This window comes from Erithacus rubecula (assembly GCF_903797595.1).
Source record: "Erithacus rubecula genome assembly, chromosome: 1".
NCBI classification, from domain to species: domain Eukaryota; kingdom Metazoa; phylum Chordata; class Aves; order Passeriformes; family Muscicapidae; genus Erithacus; species Erithacus rubecula.
Genome location: NC_136658.1, coordinates 96,456,056 through 96,476,903, shown reverse-complemented (window position 1 = coordinate 96,476,903; position 20,848 = coordinate 96,456,056). Strand labels below are relative to the sequence as shown.

The 20,848-nt window shown below is 44.1% G+C and overlaps 2 long non-coding RNA genes across 2 annotated transcripts; one reads left to right on the top strand and one right to left on the bottom strand.

The window, feature by feature from the left end:
* Window positions 1-586: 586 nt before the first annotated feature.
* On the bottom strand, window positions 587-20,671 carry LOC306805563. The gene is made up of 3 exons (XR_013775242.1): window positions 17,618-20,671; window positions 1,500-1,678; window positions 587-1,184 (listed from the first exon to the last, which is right to left on the bottom strand). It is a non-coding gene; the product is annotated as an uncharacterized lncRNA (long non-coding RNA).
* Window positions 3,428-6,147, top strand: LOC306805571. The gene is made up of 2 exons (XR_013775245.1): window positions 3,428-4,684; window positions 4,836-6,147. It is a non-coding gene; the product is annotated as an uncharacterized lncRNA (long non-coding RNA).
* Window positions 20,672-20,848: the final 177 nt, after the last annotated feature.

The window sequence follows — 20,848 nt, the reverse complement described above, 5'->3', positions numbered from 1 at the left end:
CTTTGACAATGTCCCTTTAAGTTTTCTGATTTTTGTGGAAGATCTAGCCCTGGGGTTTTTTGGCTTAGACACAGTACTTGTCAAAACCCTTCAGACTCTCTTACTGAAGTGGCTGATGCTGTTCTGGAGGTTTTTTCTTAATATTATTCTTTTTTTCCCCTCAGTATGACCTTATTTCCAGCTCCAATTTCATGAGAAAATATGATCGTGTCAGAATTTTCCTTTGGAGAGAATTCTCATTTTATGGATCTGACAGATTTTCAATTTCATGCTTTGATTTGAAGTTTCTGTGATTCTTTTCCTCTTTCATTTCAATCTGACAGCCTGTGAGGCTAGGGGGATCTATTCTCAAATGGTTAAAGCAAAAGGTTTTGCATCAAGAGATCTGGATTCTATTTCTGGTCTAATCTCCAGACTTGCAATATAATTTCAGCAGTTTGAATACATGAGTTTGTACGTTTGCGTGTCTGTGTGTATTTTGCTGGGTCCTGTCCTATAAATACATAAATAGATATTTAAACACACAAGTATAGGCATAAAAGGCAGTAATGGCTGCCCACCCTCTTTCAATTAATGCTTTTGAGTATTTTAAACTTCTTGGCTGTGAAAGGAAAAACAGAATAATGCATGTGAGCATTATGGTATCATTTAAAGTGCTCTCTCCAGCAGTTGAATCTTGACATATTTAAAACTAACATTGATTTGCCAAAGCTTTTCATGTCTGTGCATTCATGCAATATCCTAAACACAATTTTATTTCAGCAAACAAGTAGGGAGGGCTGCAGAGGTAGGTGCTAGAACAAGTTTAGGCTTCCTGGTCAGTGACTGAGAGGCTCCAGCCACTGGCAAATAGTTGCCTTGAGAGCAGACAAATATTGCTAGAGTTCCTATTCATCTGACAGAGAGAAATGTAGGTGCTTCTGTTCCACAGAGCATATCTTCTTGGGAGACCTTCAAAGGCATGTACTTGTCAATAGGGAAATTAGATGGTTACTTTGAAAAGACTATTTCATTAGGTGCCAAAAATGTAGATGCAAATTTCATGCTTATGTTGGCTGGATCCCTGACACAGAGATGTGAATGCTTGGCTTCAAAAGACCTTCATCTGTTTCTCATCTTGTGGTCATTAATATTTTTATATTTCTGCACTCATAGGTGAGGAATTCCTCATTTATAGAGATTACCTGAAAATTAAAAAAAAAAAAAAAAAAAAAAAAAAAAAAAAAAAAAAAAAAGAGGTCAGTCCAAAATGGACAAAAGATCAAACTGTTGAGCACTCAAAATACTACTCCATAAAAATTGACAGTATTCCCATACAGGCTTAGAGATTCTGAGCTGCTTTTGCAGTCTGTGTCTTGTATTTGTAATCAAGACCAATGCTGTCAAACATCACTGGGAAGGGAACGTGGAAACCCACAAACTTTACTTTCACAGTTCAACTATTTTCTCATTCATGAATTAGATGGGAACTATGGGACTATTTACAATTTGGTTATTACCTGAAATGTGATCCATGTAATTGGTCATAGAATTCATATCTATTCTCTCTCAGACCAAAAACAATTCCAAGACCATAAAAGAGGTTTCAGTCTTGTGCCATCAGCCTTGCCAGTGATGACTCCTCAGGTGATGACTATCAGATGAGTTTTCACATGATTTTCATTTTACAGGGCTTTTTCTGGCAAAAAACAAAACAAAACAAAACAAAACAAAAATCCCAAAAAAAACCACCCAACCCCCCCCAAAAAAACTCCCCCAAAACAACCAAAAAACTCAAATAAAAGCCACAAACAAAAACCACAAGCAAACAAATAAAAGATAAGAAAATTCATCTACTTGAATGGGAAAGCACATACAAGGAGATCTGATACTATAAAAGAGAACTTGCTCTTGTCTTAAAATACCAGTATTTTATCAACTACTGCTCATTCAGATGTGATCTGTATCACTGAGAGCTTTTCAGATCTGATGAATGATCTGATTCATTTTCATTCATATTAATTTTGAGGGAATAATAAGCATGTAAGAAGAAATGTGTCTCTTCTGTCTCTGGCTATATACCCACAAGTTTGGGCCATGGAAGAGACTGGTTCAAATGCTGTCAGGACCTGGAATCCTGGAAGGATTTTATTCTTGGTTGTGTGGAGGGACAGTAAGTTCTCTTTGACATGTTTGCACAGTGTCTGCTACAAGTGGCTGGAGCATAAGCACAAATGGTGCACCATGAGAGTCACATTCTTCAGTGAAAGGCACTGCACCTAGAAAGTAATATAAGCTGGGAGGGAGATAAACTTCAGAGAAAATAAAAATTCACAGAAAAAATGCTATATTTTAACTGAGATCACATGCATTGTTTTAATAATAATCTTCTTTTAAAAGCAGATATTAAAAATGTCTGCAACACTGATAACTTGCTGCTAATACTGGTCTCTGTCTCCTAGGGAGGGAGCAGATCCAGCAACATCCTCAGCTCCTGGCAGGCCCACAGAGCTATGGCAGAGGAGCACAGTGGCATAAGCATGGCCCTAGGGGGAAACTTCTTAATGCTCCATTAAAGGGAGGAAGTTTACATTCAGCTGGGAGGGGGATTCTATCTTGCTTTTGCCAAATTGGGCACAGGATAAGGGCACAAATACAGGTAGTCATTGAGAGCACATATATCTCATGTTTTTACAGTAACTTACTGCACTGTAATTTCCTGAATAGTATGCTGTGTATGGTAACCTACTTAATTATGCTACTTTATTTTTCTTGAAACATAGTCTCTTTTTGGTTTTGGTTGGTTTAGCAAAAGCATGGTGAGGTAGTGAGCAGGGATGGATTTGCAGTGGGAGAGAGTTATACATGTATCCAGTATTTTTAAGAATTTATTTCCTATTGCAACCTTTTTCTCAGCCAGCTATTCTCACTGAACTGTGTTCATAAGGCAGGGTAAGTTGTGTGTAAAGGAAGCCCCCCAGAAGCACTGATGGCCCCCAGCCTTGCCATGCTACCCATGTTTGAAGTCCTGGTTGCTCAGTGTTTGGGCAGCATAGCTTCCTTCCTCTCCCATAGGCACAACCTATTTAGTCCCATTGGTACAGAAAACACTTAGAGACCCTTCTTTCATCCTGCTATACAATTGTAATTTGTTGGTCTCTAGTAAAGCCATCACACAGTAAAATCTATCAGCTTTTCTATTAGAGAAATGGCAGATCAACCAGCCCTCTTTTCATATCCCCTCCAGTTCATTCCCTGTGTCTCCTCATCATCATTTCAGCCTTGATGCCATTGCTTGTGGAAGGAGTTTATTTGGTTGGCTTCATAAAAAATGCACCTCTTCCAGGAAGGTCTGAAATCCCAGCCATACTGATTCCTCCTCTGCAGGAATTCTGTGGATGAAGCATGATGTTTTTCTGCAATACCAAGGACAGACACCTTCTAAAGGTCATTGCAATGCTGCTGGAATGGCTGCTCATTGACAACTTCTGAACCTTTTGGGGAGGAGTGGTCTCTCTTACTGCTCACCATCAGCAGGCAGGGTGTTTGCTCTGAGAGAGCTGTGTGCCCTCTCCCTGTGGTCTCTGTGGAAAGCTGGTCACGTGGAAGCACAAAATCCCCTTTTTGCTCCACAGAGGCATGAGTGTCAGGGTCACAGCAGCATTTTGTGGTGGGATGCTAAGGCTTGGCACTGTGAGCCTGGGATGTGTGCAAGGATATGAGACAGTACTAGGTCTGTCACAGCAGTGCTGGGACAGCCCCTGAAGGTGTGGGGCAAACTGTCCTGTGAGCAGAGACCAGCTTTCCTCTTGAAATTTATTTTAGACTGTCTGGGGGGGGGGGTCTCAGCAGCAATAACTATGTGGGGCAGTGTGAGGGACTGATTTGATTGCACAAAGGCACTTCAGGTTGTCAGAATGAATTATCCTCTGGAGGTATTTGTGGCTCCAGGTCCAATAAAGAGAGCTGAGGCAGCCTGGCAGAGCTCTGCACCCTCTTTTAGACTGCTAGGGCTGGAAGACAGGAGCCCCTCTGGTGTCTCAACCCTTTCCAGCCTCCACAGGTTTGATTTCTCCCCTATTTTACTGTGTCTGCTGGGACACAAGCCAAAGCCACATGGAGCTGGATCTAGTCCTGATGTTCTTCATGTTCCCACTGTTCATCTCTAAGGCTTTGGGTTGGCCCTTCAGAGGAGCTGAGGCCAGCAGGGAAATTTGGAGGTTGATCAGCTTCCTGAAGGGGGGGAGTTTAGATTCAGTGGGTTGTTTCAATCACATTCCCACCAATATTTGCTAGAATAATAAAAATTCATTTCTTTCCATTAGCTCAACTTGGATTTGCTATGTTGGTGGTCTCTTTTTCTCTATTTTCTTTAAATCTTTCTATATAAACTTAATCAAAACAAGTTTCCTAGATTTGCTGAGTGATTCCATGACATTTCCTGACTGCTGTCTTTCATGCCTGCTTTGTCTGTTCCTCCCTGTCCTGCAAGGATCTTTAACACAACCCCCTGAACCCACAAAGCCCCATCCCCTCTGTCTTCCCTTCATAAGGCACTGAAAAAAGGCTTGATTATTTGACAGAGTGAAGCTAAAGGGTGTCTCTCTGCAGCTCCAAGGGAAAAGTCCCTGACACTCAGCTCCATTTACAGCTCATGCCCTACGTGACCTGCAGCTCCCTGTCACCCCTCCCCTCTCGTTAGCTGGTTGTTTTCCAGACGCTGGCTCATCATGTCTGTCCTGAGGTACCTCACAAACCAGAACACTCATTCTGCCATGCTGATGGGTGGTGTTAGAGGTGGGAAAGGGTGGCTTCCCTGTGCCCCAAGCCCTGTTCCCCATGCCTGTTGTTCAGAGGTCAGGGTGCAAATCCCTCCAGCACCCAGGGCTTGCTCCCCAGAAAAGTCCATGCCACCTCTTCTCCCATCCTGGATAACTGTGACCTAACTTTCTGCATCCTTTTACTGCTCTCTGATGGGATGAATGCCCTTTCTCAACCTTGCAGCAATGTGAGTGCCTACTGACTAGAGGGGATGTATAAAACATGTCAGCCTGCACATAATGCCATGTGAAGGTGCTTACCTGGAGACACTGGGCCATGAAGACTGCACTGTGATGCTGGGGAGCAGGGATATTTATTGGTGGCTTTAGGCCTGACAGCCTTTTCTGGCTGTCAGAGTGGCAGGCAATAGAGGCAGAAATAGATTTGTGCTTCAGCCCCACTTTTACTACCAGGAATTTATTGTTCAGTCATTAACATTTTACATAGAACCTACTTCCTCCAAAAGCTGCAGTTATTAGAGGGGAAGGAAAGCCCTTTCTGCCCTTTCCTTATTTCCTCTAAAAAAACCCAAAAACCCCCCCAAGCTACATATCCTGTGGAGTGTTTGTTTTGTTTTAAAAGTCTTTGCAACAAGATGGTAAAAAGTGTCAAAAAAACCCCAGCGGTTGCTTTGTGGTTTTCCTTGATTCATTGTGTTCCAGCTGACCAGCTGCTGACTTTTTTTCATGCCTTCATTGTTGTTTTTACTGTCAGTGGTTTTATTGCTTGATTTCTAATCAGACATTTCTTGCAGGTGTACCTCCAGTGGTAAATCAAGGCTGCCCTTGGTTCTTTGATCCGGGTCTTCAAATAACAAATCCGAGCACTTATCTCTGCCTTTTATCCAGGTGTCTGTGTACTTTGCCAGCACTAATGAGTCCAGTCTCACAGCACTGAGGAGACAAGCTGTAGGTAACTACTGTCCCCATTTAAACAGAGGTACAGAAGGCTCTGCAGCACAGCAAGGGAGGGCAGTGGTGCAGCCAGAGCAGCACACCCAGCCCCAGCTGCCAGCACAGCCTCTCTAAACTGACTGCCCCTACATCCATAGTGGCCAAGGGAGAGCAATAGCAAACCCTGGCAGGTGCCATTGCTCCTTTGTAGAGAGAAGGACTGATCACAATAATAAGAACACAGGAAGAAGAAGCATTCTTCATCTTTAAAGCACTTTTCAAAAGTGGTTATATAACTTCCCAGGTACACCCTTTGCCCTGTGATCCCTGCTCAGCTTACTGAAAGTGCTTATCTGCTGTGCTCTTAATAATTACTGCCAGAGCTCAGGACATTTTTCTCCTGGGACCTAAGGGTGTGCATGAGAGCAAGTCAAAAAAGAGGAATGACTACAACTCCCTCTTAAAAATTTGCCACCTCTGTTGTTCCTGGCCTGCAGTAGAGCCTATGGAGCATCTTGGTGCACAGCAGATAACAGCTGGAGGCACAGAGGCCCTAAAAGGGATGACCCATCTGAAACTGCAGGGCAAACCAACAGGACAAGTAGCAGTGTTGCTGACAGGAGTGGATAATTTTGGTATAGTTGCCCAAGTTTGCCCACTGAAATGCCACCTCATGAGAAATGACAAAAAAGTTGGCTTTTAGTGGCCCTATAATCTAGTAGTTGTTTCATGTCCACTGCTGACATTTCTCCCTACCCTCCAAAACTTATAACTCCAATTATAAGAAATGAAAGGTTGCATACTCCTTGTTGTTATGGTGCAAACTGTGCCCACATATAGCATAATGCACAGATGTGATTTCAGCTGGAGGTTATGGCTTCACAAGGCACCTCAAGCTGAATGACTAACTCACAGGTCTGCTGTTTTACTGGTCCAAATTGGCTCATCTTACAGTCAGACAGGTGCCAGAGCTGGTGCAAGGAGAGTCAGGGGGGTGAGGGGTGGGTAGTGCAGACTGGAGTCTGGAGAAGGGCATGGAGGGGGTCCAGGGTGGAGGAGAACAGGCTCCCCTCTCCTGTAGCAGCAGGTATCTTCTGGTTCAGCTCATCCATCACCAAGCCCTTGACCAGAGACCAGATCACAGCAGAGTCTGGACAACTGAGTCACCTCTACAGCTTCTGAAGGATCTCATGGCAAGCTCATTGCTCCAGGACACCATGGTGAGGACTCAAAGAAAACTACAAGAGAGATCAGCTTGGGGGAAAACAAAGGCAGCTCTGCTACCAAGATCCCACAACAGCAATTAGCATTACAGTATGGTATTGGACTACCACAAGGGGTGCAAGTTTTAATGAATGCACTGCAAACAGTAGGAAAAATAAGGGAAAGGAAGTATGCATTCATGAGCCACACTAGTTCAATAAAGCAATAAATACTTAATGGATAATGATTCCAAAACCAAACCAAACAGTACTGCAGGAAGGTGGAGAAAATGCAAGTGCAAATGAAATGAACTGGAAGACTGTGAAATTCTTAATGAGGTCTGAAGTGAGGAAGGTCAAGAGAGGAGCTGCTCAGAAATTTCTGCAGATTTCTCCCTCTAGAGTGTCTCATAAAACCCCACATAGCTCAAATTATTTTACTCCAAGACACATATTATAAAGAGAAACCTATTATTAATGGGAAATTTTCCTGATATGAAAGGCAATATGAATTTGATCTTGTTCTTGCCATATGTCTTCTGAAATGACAGCTAAAGACGGCTGAATTGCCTCCAAGCACTAGGCAGTTGTTACTGACTAAGGAGCTTTTTTATTGAGAAAATTATTATATTCCTTTCCATGATAATAAAGTTCTTCATAACCCTCATTAAAAATGCTAAGACTTCCCAGGTAGCTGCTGTGCCCTGCCAGGAACGTCGAGCTCTCCTGGAGTTCAGGCAAACCCAAGTAACGTGTAGAGCTGTCTGTGTATTTCCAACATCTTTGCAATCCTCCTTTAAGAACTTGTGATTTGAATAAGCCCAGGAGGGTCCTGATGCTTCTGAGCTGATTCTTGTGCAGCTAATCTTTGCTCCACTATTTTTAGATAATTTTCCAATCTGCTTGCTTTTCAGTTACATACTCAAAGTGATGGCTTATTTATGTGGTCTGGGAGCGTTTGCTGTTTGCCTTGCTATGTCAATCTGAGCCTGCAAATGCTTCCTGACAGAAGTAAGCTCCAGTTCCCCTTATCCTTGGCTCCCTGCTGTAGGAGAGGTCTCCATGGGGCACCTGACCATGGGGTGCTGGAGGAGGAGAGCAGAGTCCAGACCCCTCTCTCACTCCCACTATGTGCTCCTGCCGCTTGCTGTTAGACGATAATAATCAATAAGTAGTGTTTTCATTGTTTCAAACATCCAGAAAGAGTGAATGACCCTACAGAAGTGTGAATGCATTGTCAGCACACAGCAGAGCCCCCAGCCACAGCTGCAGAAGAGCCCTGTGGCACCTGACAGAGTCCAGGGAAGGTGCCCTGGAACACTTACAAGCTGGGTTTTGCCAAGTGTCACCCAAAGACAGGCACACAACTGAGGCCAGAGGGTCTTTGTGGGCCCAGAACCCCTCAAGCCCTCAAGCCCATAGCTTAGTGCAGATGTGAAATGAGCAGCAATAAGGAACAGGGTAAAAAATTAAAACTTATTTCTAAATCTATTTTACTCCTGTCTGCCTTTAAATAGCTGCAGACTGAAGACTGATGGTTGGAACTAGGTGGGTGCAGGAGCCAGGCTGCTGCATTCTAACCACCTGGTCCTATGGATGCTTTGGTGGTTGCATGGAACCAACTTCTACTCCCAGATGAAACAAAAACCTGCTCAAGAGCAGTGAGATACCCTGCTGCTACAGTCTCAAGGGACAGAGAGGGGGTTTGAGCCATGAGTGATGTCTGTTGTCCTTTTCACCATCTGAAGTGCTCCCAGGTCAAGAAATGAAGCTTTATCACATTCAAAGCTTTGTTACAATGAATAGTTGGATGGATTCAGAGCTGCCTTCTGTGTCTGAAGACTGGGCTCCTCAGGCTGCAGGGCTCAGTGTGAGCTGCCAGTGGTGAGTGACATCTGTGCTGGCACTGCAAAGCAAGACTGCCATTTGGCTGTGAAAAAAAGAATTTCTTTATGCAGGCAGGCAAGTTTCACCTTGACTTAAACTAGGACAACTCATGCAATGTTTGCTACAGGAAATACAGTGAAAACAAACCTGTGATGGCAGAGAGATGGGCTGGATGGTTTTTGCCCTCACCTCTGAGTCTATAAAAGTGAGGAAATCTCAGGGTCATATCTGAACATCTCTGTGGATATTCACAAATCTGTCAGGTTTTGCTCAGAAAACAGCCCTGAGCTGTTCAGAGGAGGCAGTTCAAACCCACCCTCCTTCTCTGCTGGAGGAGCTGAGACACAGCAGAGGGTCAGGGAGCATGTTTCAGCTACACTGCAGCAGTCTGTGCTTCACACTCCCCTGCAAACTGTGTGTGTTTGCACTTTTAGGAAATGGGGCTGCCCTCGAGGAAGAGAGAGAGGTTTATCTGAGCTGACGCTGTGAACAGCACTTGGCTGCTGTAGCTGCCACTTTTACTTAAGGCCATCACAAGCTCACGTGCTTTACACAACTGCAGATGCTGTGGGTGCTGCAGAAAATCAACAACTGCTGACAATGTATCTACAGATGAACCCAAACCAAAACTGTTCCTTGAATTTTGAACACTGAACTTCACTGGAGTGTCAAATACTATTTACATATGATACAGGCAGAATCTCAAGATTCTTACAGCTAAAATCTTGCTTAAAAATAGATCCAAAGTAGCCAGCTCAATCCCCTCAGTAATTTGTTTACTTTGGGTTTCTTTCTTTCCCATTTATGACTCAACAACCTGACAGCAAAAGGCCTCAGTTATTCTCATTATGCAGGGCAGTGTTTTTAAAGAAATTAAACCCAATTATGTTGGTTACGTTTATCTTGCCTAAGTACCTCTTCCAGCAAGGAGCTACGTAGCCAATATAGTTTCTGTGTGATAAATATCTCTTATTTCCTTCCAAACCACAAGTGCTTTTTGCCCAGAGAGGACTGGCCAGAGCAGCAGGTAGGTGAGGCCATCTCCATCCTCTGTGCCAGCAGCCACCCTGTCCCTTGGCACTGCCTTGGCACTGTCCCCACTGAGGGCGCCAGGCCACCCCCTGCCTGGGGTCCCTGCTGATGAGGGTTATGCAGCAAGGGCTCTCCCCACACTGAGGTGTGACCTGCACTTGGCTGGTGCAGGCTCTGGGAGCCCCAGTTTCACAGCTGCTGAAGCAGAGGGGATGAGCTTGGTTCACCTTTAGGACTGCTGCATACTGCAGTGACAGAAGTCCCAGAGCAGATCATGTGCTCAGAAAAATTTGTCTGTCTGTCTGTGCCATATGCAGGTATGCCCTGACTGAGAACAGGAGCCAGCAATATGTGAAAACCTCAGTGTGGTAAAAGTGCAAGCCAGTGCTAAATTTACCACACCAGATCATGGCAATGCAGCAAATCCCTTCAACCAAACACAACAGGTTGAACAGCTAAACAACTATTTCTTGGTGCGTCCTCCATGTTTAAACGTGCTTATACCAGGGCTTAACCTTCATATATGAAGCTGCTTACTGGAGAGCACAGACTTGCAAGAAAGTTTACTGCAGACCCTCTGTTCCCATATCCCCTCTGTGCAGACCTGAAAATCTCCTTGTTCTTCCCCTGGTAGTCCCTTTACCACCTCAGCAGTCTGCTCTCTCTGCTCAAGTACCTGCTGCTGTCTGCTCCCAGCTGCATGGCACAGAGTCTGCCTCAGGGCTTTATTCCAACAGCTATGCTTCTGGAAAGTGTGGTTGATCTGGGAAGTGCACATGTAAACATCCTCCAGAGAGCAGAGAAAGAAAATGAGAAGAGGTCAGCTTAGCTTTGCTTCCCAAGCACCCAAAATACCCAGCCAGTTTCCAGGAGGTGACTAATGTTGGGAAGGTTATTCTTGGATGGGAAGAATTAAGGACTATGAGAGATGATGCTGTCAAACAGGGTCATTAAAGAGACAGTCAAAGAAAAAAGCAGGAATGTAGAAATCTGCAGAGAACCACTGCTGTCAGTGTCCCTTCCCTTCCCTTCCCTTCCCTTCCCTTCCCTCCTTCCTTCCCTTCCCTTCCCTTCCCTTCCCTTCCCTTCCCTTCCCTTCCCTTCCCTTCCCTTCCCTTCCCTTCCCTTCCCTTCCCTTCCCTTCCCTTCCCTTCCCTTCCCTTCCCTTCCCTTCCCTTTTCCAGTAGGTGCTATCCATAGACTTCAAGGCTTCCTCAGTTTTCAGTTAAAATGAGTTCTAGTGCAAAAAGTGAAGTCTCCCTATGGATTTATTACTCTAATAAGGAAAAATGATGGAATGCCTTGAGTCAGCAAACCCTGCCCTGTGTACATACAACCCACACAGGTAACTACTGACAGTTCATCAAGATCAGCAGGAAATAGGCAGGGGAACTGGGAGGTGGCAGTGGCCCATTTAATTGTGCAAGCTGAGGAAAATGGAAAATAATGTCAGAGATGAACATCAAGAATGAGAGGAAAACAAAACTTGAGCATCCTTTCAATAGGCATGACTGGTGAAAAAAAGAGCTTTTTAAAATCTCTAGTGACCTTCAGAGATATCCAAATCAAAAGCAATAAGGGGCTGGGGACAGGTGGAGGGGCAAGATAGGGATGTGATGACAGGCTGAGGGAAAATAAATAGCCATGAGCTTGCTGAAGATCATAAATTCCTGACTTCATCCTCCATATTTGTCATGAAGACAAGACATAAGCTTTCAATTTTCCAAGCCTCTCACATTCAAGTCCCTTTAAGGCACCTCATAGTGAACAGGCAAAATGTAAAGAGCTGAAGTTACAGACCACTCTGGGAATGACCTAATATACCTACTTTTAGAAAATGTTATTTTGAAATTATAACTAGTTTTATCTATTGAGGGTTTTTAAATGTTTGAAATTAGTCACAATTTGCATATTTTGGAAGAAACTGCATCAATTGTCTTTTATTTAAATGTGGAAACAAAATGGAGCTTTCCTGATCCTCCAGTCAGCACTAAATCAAGGAGGATTAACCAGCATGCAGCGTTTTTCTCATTCAAGCTCATTTGGCCTCTTTTTTTTTTTTTTACCCCTAGAGAATTTTGGCCTCTTATCTTCAGCTGACAATACACACCAATCACACCATCAGTGCTGAAAGCCAGGCTAATGTGTGGCAGCAGCTACTTCTCAACTAAATCCCTGTGTTTACCTTGAGAAATGCCCATCATTCTCCAGCCCCAGGACCCAGACCTTGCAGGGATGGTTAATGACAACATTTACCAACTGCAGCAAAAGCCTCACCTTCACCTGGAGAGACAACTGGAACAGCAAGGATAACCCATGGACCACCTTTACCAGCACTGGGAGGTGGAACTATTTTAGGTCAGGAGACACCTGACCCCCAGGAGCCCCACTCAAAAGGGGAAGTTAACTATTTGATTGAAGTTCCTGCTGAAGTCTCCTGTCATCTAGAGCTCATCATTGGAAGGGAATTCAGCCCTCTCTTTCAAGAAGTTTATAAGCCCAAACTAAATTTTCCAACAAATCCCCTAAGTTCTGCTAAGATCAAGTGTAAGAGCTGGGGAATTTGTCAGCTAGCTCACTAAAGTGATGAAAAAAAAAGTGGGAAAAAAAAGGAGAAGGGCTTTTAATAAATAAAATGCAACCAGAGTAATAAAATAAGCATAGTGAGATTCAGTATTATTTGTTTTCATACTAATTTTATGCTGCCCCCATAAGCTCAGTATACCACAGCTTTGTATATTAAGAAAATATGTGCAATGTGGAAAGAATTAAGGACGTCTTGCAGAGGCTGCTTTAGAGGAGGGTCCTTCCATTTGGCTGTCTGAGGAGCTGTCTGGAGCTGAGGAATGTGTGTGTCAGCTGACTGGAGCCCACAGAAGTGATTAGTGAGGGGACCCTTAACAACACTGCTGTCATGCACATCTTGAGGTTAAGGAGTTAATTGCCTCTCTCAAAACTGTGGTTTCAAGGCTTCTGTAGACCTGGGAAGCAAACTCAATGGCAGCTTGAACTTGATCCACAGTTTTCAAAATTCATTTCACAAATACAAAGGCTAGATATGTCTCCTTCTAATTCCTGCAGAGCATTTTAATGCTGTGTTAAACAGCTAATTCTGTGAAGAATGAGGCAGCCATGAGCCACACAAGTGTTTACCCATCACCTCCCCCGTTTGCTCCAACCTTCTATTTTCAGGAAAGCTTTTCCTTGATTTATGAAGCACACTTCTCCAAGAGTTCAAGTGTTTCTACCTTCCACAAAAGCACTGATGTACAGCATGTCCTTCATAATGCCCTTCCTGCCCCTGGGAACAAGCACTGGCCATTCTTCCCATCAAACTATCCTCCTCCCACCCACATAAGCCTGAAGGAATAAAAATTGTCCAAAAATTAACAGATCAAGATTTTAGACTGAAGGAACAGAAAGTTTCTTGATAAAAATGCCCTGGTGCCTTTATTGCATACACATGAGAAGCTGAAGCATTTCCACATGGCAGCTCTGCCCTGGTGGGCAGTGGATCCTCTCCAGCCTGGCAGGTGCTGTCTGGAGAGCTGTCCTGTGGGTGCTGGGTGCCCCTGGCAGCCCCATCTCTCACCTGGACCCCAGACTGCTCACACTGCTCACACCCAGGCTGCTGCTTGTCAGTCGAAACACTGAAATGTCACCATTGAGAAAACTGGGTGTTCTTCCACCAGAGGAGTCCCAGGTCATTTACAGCTTCTGGAGCTGTCCCCAGACAAACCATGGAGACCAGGGATAACACACAGATACTTCTCAGACAGGATGTACCCAAGGCAAGTGCTGCTTATGTCCCCCACTGCTGGGAGGACTGCACTATGCCAGCCCAGTCTCAGGGTATGCAGGTATTGCTCTCTGTACTGCAGTCTGGGAGCAAATTAAATCCAGAAAAAGTCACAACTGAACAGGGGAAAAACAACTATTTGTTCAGATCAGCTGCTCTGATGTGCTGATGTTTTGCTCAGCTCCCCATGTAAACCAGAGAGATACACAATAGACATAATCTATAATCAAGGGGATCTTTTCTTACCACCAACATGCAGGCACCATCAATCCTACCTTGGCTGAGTCCAGCTGGCTCCAGGTGAAGCCCTACCCTCAGCCAGCCTTGAGTAAATAACCTTCCTGCAAACTCTGATCCACATCCATGCACTGGCTGGGAAGGTACAGAGCAAGCAACAAGCTCAGGCAGTGCCTGCAGAGAATCCATCTTTTCAAACACTAATGTTGGGAGCAATGGCTGTGGACACTTTGTGTCCCTGCCAATAGCTGCTTAACACAACTATGAGCTTATGCACCAGCAGCTTTAAACAATAGGAGAGGTCCTTCATGACCTCAGCTAAATCTTTAACCTGAGAAGGGGAGAGCAGCTTTAATTTGCACAAGCACCTGCAGATTCAGATGTTTATTTCAGTTGTTTGTGGTTTGTTAAAAACAGCTGGGCTTGTCTTCTCTAGATATGAGTTTTTCTAGAGATACTCTGCATTTAATTATCAGCTGGGATAGGAGGCTTGCAAGCACAGCTGTTATTGCAACATTTCAGTGCTTTGACTTTCAGGCCCAGATGGAGTGAGCTGTGCAAAAACGGGGAATCAAGAGTAAAGCAAACTTTCTCAAACTTTCAAAGCAAGTCGATGTGAGAATCAGCCTGGGCTGGATTAAGGGTGGCCAGCTGAGCCATGAGTCACGGTGCCACCCGGCCGTGTCCCCTGGCTGGGAGGAGGGCTCCTCACACGGGCTCCTCTAAATCTCTGCAGTGTGCATAAGGACTTGGCTCTGCCCTTAGTCGGTCAAACAGCCCTAGTTCTTTTCCAGGAGCCCATCACAGATAAAGGTCTTGCTTGCAGAAGGTGTTTGGGTACTGAGTGCACACATGGGGATGGCATGGGCTCCTGGTTTGGATCCTTTCCTCAGCCCAGCTGCACAAATGGCCTCGTCACAAACCAAAGGAAGGGATTAGTTTGGGGTAAGACAAGGTATTTTTTGTCAGGTTGGTGTTAGCTCATTTTTCTCCCTGGTAAGAGTGGCAGCAGGGCTCACAGAGCATTGCCATGGCAGGAAGAAGCAGCTGCAGGGCTGGGAAGGCAGAAGAGCAGTGCTGCTGCAAAGAGTTTAAGACACAGGAGAGATAGCTGCTGGCAGCCCTTCTGTGCCCACCAGCAAGGTGGCAAGGCAGGAGCCTGCCCTCCAAAAGTGCTCTTCTCTCCTTAGAGCAAAGGGAGCCCCGGCAACTAGACACTAGAGCTTTAATTCCTAACCAGGTAGAATCAAGAAAGGTTAACTCCACCTCTGATGGCTTCCCTGAACCACAGGAAAGGATGTGAACCCAGATTTACACAGCTCATGCCCTAATGCCTGGACTATCTTTCCTTTCTGGATGCAGGCATCTGAGAGCCAGACTCTCATCTGAAGTGTCAGTGGCAAAGAATCAAACACCATGAACAGCAAAGACAGCCTCAAACACTTCTTCCTCTCATAAATAAATAGATTATTTCCTCAGATAATATTTCATATAACTGCCCCCCACCCCATAAATAGCCACATTTACTAGCAGCTTCCTGTCAGGGGTCCCTGCTGCCATGCACTGCAGGACACTGGCTGGCAATGCTCAGCACCTGCCCCCAGTCACTCCCACCAGTTGAGGTTTTTTCATGCTAATGCTGAATAAAGACCAGGTGTCCATTTCCTTGTAGCTGGTTACAGATAAGGGGAAAGGCATCCTGTCTCTCTTTGGGGGCCAAGGAATCCAGTCCACAAGCTTAAAGGAGTGGATTTCTAGGAAGGTAGGATTCCAGACAGCTTTGTGGAGCTCTCCCTGTTGTCTGTGCAAGAAAATAATCTCTTTGGCTGTCTCATCCCATATTAGCTTCCCAATTCATCCCCCCTACTCTTGAGCCAGGGCCATTCATACTTCATTAGTTCCCTGAGCCCTGTTGCACCTGCCACATACATGTTATTAGGTCACTGCTGATTAAATAATTCAGTCTCTCTGAAAAATTACAATGATCAAAAAAGTGGGTTATGTGCTGAGGCAAATCCTGTTTGCCTCAAGGAAGATCCCTGCTTTCCTGTCTCTCCAGGGCACAGAAACAAGAACTCAGTTTCATAATTTATCCCTGGAGAAACACTCAGCTAAATAATTATGATCAGCTGCTGCCTAAACATGAGATACATGCAGGCTACAAATCATAACCATAATACAGCAAGGAATGTCTTGTAATTTCTCTTATAAAGCTGGATACAGTGGTCAATGCAGATTGATGTTCCTACTTCTAATGGGACAATATTGACCATGTTTTATCAGAAATCACACACTGGTTGAGGTTGGATCTCTGGAAATCCCTCAAGCAGGGCTACCTAGACCTGGTTTTCCTGACCCATGTCCTTGGCTTTTGAATATTTCCAAGAAGGGAAAGTCTACAAACCTCTCTGGGCAACCTGTGTTACCCTCATAATGAACAAAAGTGTTTCTTGATGTTCAGAAGGAACCTCCTGTGCTTCAGTTTGTCCCACTGCCTCTAGTCCTGCTACTGGGCACCTAATAGTCCCAAACATTGTGGCAGTCTCCTCTGAGAAGGTAAGCTTGGTCCTAGAGGAGAGTACAGGACACACAGGTTTAGTCCTTTGCAATGGGTCCTTGGAAGTCACAGTTACTGAACCCTCCACTGGCAGGACCTTTAGGCTATTTCTTATACTCTGAATACAATGCTTGAGGATGGGGTGCTGCTGTATGGGTATTGACAGCTGAAGAGCACTGCTGCCTATTTGCTCTCTCCCAGTACTCACTGTATTTCTTAAAGCTCCAGCTGTTGGAAGCAAGGGATTTAAATAAGGGTAAGCTTAGTTTAATTCAGAAAAATCTGTGGTCAAGAATTAAAAAGGGGCCCTGAGTAAAAATTCAGGGGCCAGAAGTCACATTAAGCAAACTTCTCAATTAATTTTTAGATCTCACTGTTTTTAAGCTCATCTCATGGTTTTTAAATCTGGGTTCATGAGTATCATTCACTGAGGCTTGTCACATCTTGGCCAACATGACACACAAAAAGTGAAAATGAAACCTTTTATAGATAAAATTGTTTTTCCTACTAATTTCTTATGCTCCTAAAGAACTTCTAGAATTCAATACAGTTTTGCCACTTTGTGATGTGCATTGACTTTGCAATTTATTCCACCCAGACAATGAAAAAAGACCAGTCTCTCAGAGTAGTGTGGCTACCCTTGACCTGCACAGTTACTGCTTTAAACCTAAAGCACTTGCCTACAGCAAACTTACACATGCAGCAAACAAGCTCACATTTCCCCTGTGCCACCCACTTCCCATTGCAGTAAAAGATGCATAATGAAAGTACTGTCAGAAAGTAACAGCTACGAACAGATACATCTAGGTTGAGGATTAGCATAAATAACTCGTCCCCTTCTAACAGATGAGGGGATTATATGGTATCCTATTGTGTAGGCACTGCATATATCAACCTCATTTCTTTTAGACAAAAGCTAAATTTGAGGCCTGAATTATTATTTCTTCCCTAATGATAAAAGACAGCTGCATAAGGCAAAAATGTGCAGTATGTCTGAGCACAAAAATGAGTGCAACTCTCAAAAGGCTTTGCAAAATTCAAAGAAGAGCAATAAATACTCCTGTTTAAGGCAAGTAAAAATTGAGACATCCATTACTTTTATTAGAACTGATTTTGTTATCTCACTCCTCTCCTGCCTTTGATCTCGCTTCTTCTTCTCAAGACAAAATAGATGAGTCTGTTAATGAGACACCTCAGGATGTGAAATTACCTGCAAGATGGTCCTGCTCCTTGGGAGCTTCCTAAGCCCATGCTCAGAGTCACCATTACCATAAATTCCAGAGCATCTCCTGAGCTTGGGATTTGCCTTCTCAGGAGATGCACACAGTGATGCTGTTATCCAAGGGAGTGGAAACCAAAGAGCACAAGGTCAGAGGTCAGTTTTATCCTTCTGAAGAGACATCTTTTATTAGCATTGTTTTTCAGGAAGATACAAACTTTCAGTCATCTTAGGCCTGCCACTCACAAAAAAATTTTAATGCAGTTCTCTGAAAAATTCAGTTACAGAATGTATATGCTCTGGGCAAGGTGGCTCACACCTGCATCTGATGGTTTACAAAAATATTGTAACTTTAAAATGATGCTTCAAGTTTGATGCAAACACTGCAAAAAGAGTGAGAGACAGAGATTCACACTGGCTCTTACAAACTTGTATAGTGTTATTCACAAATTCTCAATTCACTAGGATGATCCCACCATTCCAGATTGCCAGCTGATGTTTGCAGGACTGCCAGATAAAGGGGAAAAAAGAAAATAAGAGCTATAAACTCCTGGGTGTCATGATGCTGCATTTTACATAGTCACTGCTTTAGAAATGAGATGACAAACTGGATTCAATTTGGCTACCTTACTACTACTACAAAAATTAAAAGGTCCCAGAGAGAAGCAACAAAACCAACTAGAGATGAAGAAATGTCTGGAAGAAGACAGGCTGAACAGATGGGAATTCCTCTGTCTGTACTGGAAAAAAAAATAACACAGGAAAAAATTTTAAAAATACATATCAAATAGCAAACTGCAAAAGGAAAAGTAAAGCAGAAACTTCTGTAAATATGTCTGTATAGATCTTATACTGCTGAGTGTGCATTACAGGTATTTCAAGTTAAGGCACTGAGAAATGACTGTGGTCAGAAGTGAAGCAGAAGCTGGCCTTGAGCTCACACTTCAGGTTCCAGGGATGCCAGAAGAAACACCAGCATGTCAGCCAAGGCAGTGGTCACCCTAACTCTATTTACTGAATTGGTTTTGACAACTGTAGGGCTCTTGCTTTTTCCTCTAACACTTTTTAACACTGCATAATGTCAGAATGACATCTTGAATGAGATGGGCCAACCTGGAGCTACAGTCCTGTGTGTCCAGTGCTAGCGTTGCTATTAGTCTCAAATATCATTATTTCTGTAACTTTTCCCAAATTATGTCATGCACTCTCAGGTTTCTGTGCTCAGTTTGAGCTGAGAGCAGGTTTCCACTGACCATTTCAATATTCAGACTTGCAGAGCTGCAAGTCTACAGTAAGACCATGTCCATCCAGATGTGTCAGGGATGCCCCTTGCTTCATCACCTGCAACCAAAGCCACTTCTAGATTCAACTAACTCAGAGCAAAGTCATAAACCCAACCAAACATTTGTACAGAAGAACAAAAGGTGAGCCCCCTAGGCTATGGGCTGAAAGCAGGACCAGCCAGTAAGCACCTGTGCTGTGCCCAGCCTTCCCAGTTTGTGCTAAACCAAGCAAGTGCCAAACCTAGAAAACAAGGCAATGAATCAAACTAGAGAGAAGAGTAATGAACTACAGCTGAGGATCCAACTCATTAAAATATGAATTAGGCTAAATTAGATTTATAACTAAGGTGGGGAAATTAAATTGCATTTTTCTTCTTCAGATCAGAGTTTACTTATGGTGGTGAAATTCAGAGCAGGAGGAAGATGTTGGCCTGCCTCCACCTCAGCTCCTGCAGTCCAACACTAGCCCTGGAGCCTGCCACACTTGACCCAAACACCTACAACTTGTTTGCTCTCACTCTGACATTGATCCAAGTGCACTTAATGGCCAGCTCTAACTGGAGCATGACATACCTGCAGCAGCAGTTTGAAAGGCTGCACAAATAAATGCATGTGTGTTACTCTTTTCTCTAATATGAGCGATTGGAATAAGTAGATTGTAGTGAAACAGGAAAGTTCCAAATCAGAGCCCCTAAAAGTCCTGAAATGCTTGAATCAAAGTTACCATGGATTTTTGCAGCAACAAAATTTAAAAGTGCAGCCCTGAAGAGGCAGCTTCTGAGTAGCACAACCAGACATTTGGAGAGCAACCAAAGCAGCAACTTTATTTTTTTTTTCTCTATGTGGTATGGTAGTACATGCTGGAAACATACCTTTCCCAAGGAGGGTTTTTTAGTGCCAGGAGACATTTTGATGAATAGCTTCAAATGACTGATGACTCTGGCAGCACTGGTTTCTTTAGCATCCAAACTGAGACACCCAAAAAGGAGTGGCTTTTCTGTTGGTGGAGAATGGTGTCCCAAGTATGACCCACTGGGAGGGCCAATTGCTTTTGGAAGGGCACACCTCCTTCACCCAAGATGATTACTCTGAAGGGAAATTGCTGTAAGAACTCATTAATGAAACAGGAAGCCATTATTTCTGACAAAGTGTACAGTGTCCTTTACAAAATGCACAGGGCTGGAAAACAAACCCAGGTGAGATCACGTGCTGGCCTTTTCCTCTCAGATCAGTGTGAAACCTGCAGTGAACAAAGCATGCTCTGTATCACTCTGCTCAACACCAGTATCACTGCCTTAACACAACCTAAACCTGTGACAGACAGCACAAACCACTGAACTCCTTGAGTGACCTTGGAAGGGAACAGCTCATGCATCACATGGCAGCCCTACCCCAAGTGTCCTGGTAGGGAGTAGTCCAGTGGAGTATCTTTAAGCACATTATTCTTTCATGTGAGCAAAGTGGTGGAGGCACACTGAATTCCCTGCCACCTCAGGAGCATGATTACGTTTCCAGAGTTACCTTTTTCTCCATTATGGTAGTACCAGAGCTGACATACTGCCTCCTTCTCCTTTTTCTGCTTCAATGGGCTCTGGATGCCTTTTGCTGTTACAGGGCTGGCACACTACCACTGCTCTGCTCCTGTTGCAACTCTGTCAAGATGGACTGGACTGACACCATCGTCAGTCCTTTATTAAAAACCTTTCATGCCTTCTTTCAGACAACTCTGACTCCTTTCCTCATGGGCAGTTCTACACAGCTCTGATTCTGCTCTGCAAGTTTCCTTCTTCCTTCTGCATGACTGGCTAACCCCAGCCTACTCCTTTCCTGGCCCCTAACCCTGTCTGTCCCTTGCATGATGTCCCTCACCTGCTCACACCACAGCCAGCAGACTCCATCCCAAACTGCAGCACACTCTGGATCTCAAACTCCAACTTAC